We start from the raw sequence: 3,906 nt of genomic DNA, 5'->3' as shown, positions 1-3,906 counted from the left end.
GTGTCTGAGTCTGAATTTGAATTCATGTCTTCTTGTTATCAGGCTCAGTGCTCTATCCATTTGAAACACCTAGGTTTAACTATCACTTTGCACATGTTGACTCTGATCCATGGAGAAGGAATGACAGCCAGAAATCAAATTAAGCTTTTCTAATTCCATGCCTGTCAAACTTTCAGTACACAGGGTAAGGACAAATTTTACCCCTGAACCACAACCATTCTGGCCTATCCAGATGCTTTATACTCAAATAAATTCTTCTATGTCCAGCTCAGTCTCATTTATCTCCCATTTCGCTTTCCCTGCCCTCTCCTTTTCAATCTTCCCTCTCCTGTCAGACATAAAATCCCTCATTCCCCAGCATATATTTCTATCCTTTGAGTCCCTCATCCAATGAGCCTTTTCTAGGAATATCATACCAGGGACATCTGAGATTGTTCTCAGGTCCCTTGGGAGTGGAGGTTGAAGCACAACTGAGATCTCTGTGCTTTGACTGTGTATGGAGCTCTGCTGCTAGGGAAGACAGAGGAAGAGGAAAGAATAGACTTTTTTCCTATGGAAACTTACTCCCAGACAGGAAGCAGGGGAGATCTCAGGCAAGAAAGACACATAAAGTCCTCACAAGGTGTTCTGATGGAGGAAATAAACTGTTCCCTCCTCCCTCCCCCTGAAACCTGTCTTTAAATGAACTCTCTTAGAATTCCTACATTCATATGTGTGACTAGTTCCTTTCAATACTTCTTTAGGGCCTCTCCTTATTGCCTCTCCTTCCCACAATGATGAGGAATAGCAGTCTACTCACTTTTTCCAGTCCTTGCTCTTTTTCTTGCTGTTGTTGCTGCTCTTATTGTTTTGGATTAGATCTGTAATTTCTTTGGTCTAGAGAGCTTGGGATCGGAAAACTTCCATTACCAATGTAGAGTCCTACCTGCTCTGACTTATGGTCTTAGAGTGGCATGAAACTTAAAAATTTATGTTATGACCCAAAGGTCAAACAACCAATGTATGTTAAAAGTAGAACTGATACTCAGGCCTTCTCTATGCTGAAGCTGTGCCAACTCTCACAGAAAGTTTCCCATTCAAAACTAGAATAACTACTGAAGAGCATAATGTTTTTCCTTCTCTGTTTCTGTGTCTTTCCATCTTTTCCTCTCCCTTTTCCTTTTCTCTCTCTCCCTCTTTCCTCTTCCTTTTTTCTTCTCCCTCTCCCTCCTTCCTTCCTCCTCTCTTTCTTTCCTTCTCTCTCTCACTCTTTCCCTCCCTCTCATTCAATTGGTTTACCTCCAGGTCTAAAAACATGTTTTTAAAGAAGAAAAAATAAATCTCCCAGCCTTACAACCCAACTTATTCTAAACCTTTTATCTTTCAGACCTAGAGGTGTGTGTGTTTGTGTGTGTGTATGTGTGTGTGTGTGTAGTTCATGAAAGGGTCATGAAAAACGTGCTTCATTTTCTCAATTTAAACATTTACTGATTGGCTACTTTCTTTTAACATTTTTTATTTTCTACAGATCACTATACAAGCTGCCAAGGAAGGATCAAAGTTAAATATGCTTAACATTAAATTTAGGACACTATCCCTTCCTCAAGAAAATTTCAGTTCAACAGCTCCCTCATAGCTATCAAATCCTATATTAGGCTTTTCAGATTATGTCTTGTTCAAACTATGTTACTGTATCTCTTATTTGTTCTGTATTAAGCTCCTTCCATCTCTTCCTCTCACCTGTCCTGGAATAGATATGCTGACTACTCATGTTATTGCTTGTATTAAATTTATAATAACCAATCCACCAAATAAGAATGCTCTCAGTCTCACAGTTTGTAGGAAGTGGCTGAATAAGCCTTGAACAGTCACATGACATGAACACCGAGTGCCATGGGGACACAAAACATCAGACGAAACATTCAGGAGTATGTTGACTAATAATAAGCTTATAAAAAAGTATTCATCTCCCTGGAAAATGTTATATATAATTCAGGTAAATATTATTGTTGTTATTGATAACATAATATCAATTATATCACTTTAAGGTTCATAAAGTGTTTTTATCATAATAACCGTGTAAGATACATAATGCAAGCATTATTACTTCATTTTATCAATTAGGAAATTGATGTTTAGATGCCAAATGACTTGTCCATCACCACAAAGCAAGTAAATATTTAATCTGAGATTCAAATTAACATTCCCTGACTCCAATCCTCTCCTCTTTTCACTATACCTTTCAGAATAATTATCCTCAAGTAGTAGCCCACTATTGACATTGACAGACCACTACTGACATTGCTTAAATTCATGCAGTAGTGCAGTGGGCCAGTCAGAAAAGATACTCTCTAGCTTACGGCAAGTAGACCGTCTTTTGATCTTGTGTCAAACTCACAGTGATCCTAGGATAGGGATTGCCTTCTCATAGCCTGCTCCAGGTTATCTTTAACCTCCTTATCCCTCAGAGTGTATACAGCAGGGTTTAGCAGTGGAGTGAAAACTGTATAAGTCACTGAGATCAGTTGATCCTGGTCCCTGGTATTTTCTGACTTGGGCTTGAGGCAGGTAATGGAAGAACATCCATAACAGATGATAACCATAGTGATATGAGAAGCACATGCCCCCCCTCAGCATATGCAATCTTTAGGATGGTGAAAATGATGGGGACCTAGGAGAAGACCAAACCTATAAGTGAACTAATAACAAAACTGATGATACTGTGGATAGTGGTGTCAACACTGGAGAGTTTGACTACTATGAGGATATCACAGAAATAATGGGGTATTTTTGCTTCACAGAAGGGCATCCTGAATGTAGATACAATCTGAACTGTTGCAACAGTTAGACCAATATCACATGCACCACATATTAGCTTGGTGCACATCTTCCTGTCCATGATTACTGTGTAAATAAGGCAGTTGCAAATGGCCACATAATGATCATATCCTATTGCTGTGAGCAGGAAATTTTTGATATCTAAGATGATAAAGAAAACATCTGAGTAACACAACCTACTAAAGAGATGGGCTGACTTAGTCCAGTGACGCTGGCCAGCATATGTGGGACAATTACCAATGTGTACAAGGTCTCAGAAATGGACAGTATACCTAGGAAGAAGTAAATGGGAGTATGGAAGTGACAATTCAAACTGATGATGACCATGATAATGGCATTGCCTGTAAGGGCTAAGATATGCAAAGCAAGGAACGCCAGGAAAAGTATAATTTGGTGCTCCTTGAAAAATGAACTCACAAACTTCTGAATAGTTTTCTCTCTTCATTGGATATGAAAAAATAAGAAATATTTATTTAGTCAGTCAGCCATGTAATAAAAAGAGCACCTATTATGCAGAGAACTTTGTATTAAGGGAAATAGGAAGAATCCCAAGCTTCTCCTTGTATAATTGGGGAAATAAAATCACATATCAAAAAATTACCTTAACATAACCAGGAAGAAATTTATAGTTACATGGAATTTTATAAAATTGTGCTGGGGAATGAGTATAGTGATTTGAACTCTAAGTGAATTGTATTTGGAATTGTAGTCCCAGTAAAAGGGAGGTACATTCAAAAATGCATCCTGTGAAGAAAGGGTAATGGACACAGGGTGTTTTTGTCTAGAAGATGAAAAGATGAGAAAGTGAATAGTAAAATTTGTCAAATTTTTTCTTGGTCCCACTCTTTCCTCATCATGGTCACATATGCAAACAGAACTTGGGTTTTTCCATGGCGGGGGGGAACTTTTACAAGTCTATAGCTTTTGCTTCTCCTGTTGTCTTTTTTCCCAAATTGAGACAGTATCATCCTGGAGCTGGAAATGCCTTTAGAAACTATCTAACTCAATCTAGGAGTCATCTTTAAGTCTTCATTCTTTTTCATCTCTCTATTTCTAATCTGTTGCCAAGTCTTAATGATCCTACCTTCA

At 38.2% G+C, this 3,906-nt stretch overlaps 1 pseudogene; it reads right to left on the bottom strand.

Moving 5' to 3' along the window:
* Nucleotides 1–2,384: 2,384 nt before the first annotated feature.
* Nucleotides 2,385–3,262, bottom strand: LOC140524080 (olfactory receptor 10J1-like; annotated as a pseudogene).
* Nucleotides 3,263–3,906: the final 644 nt, after the last annotated feature.

The sequence above is a fragment of the Notamacropus eugenii genome, chromosome 2, assembly GCF_028372415.1.
Source record: "Notamacropus eugenii isolate mMacEug1 chromosome 2, mMacEug1.pri_v2, whole genome shotgun sequence".
Classification (NCBI taxonomy): domain Eukaryota; kingdom Metazoa; phylum Chordata; class Mammalia; order Diprotodontia; family Macropodidae; genus Notamacropus; species Notamacropus eugenii.
The sequence above is the reverse complement of the archived record's forward strand: the minus strand, read 5'-3'. Positions and strand labels throughout refer to the sequence as shown.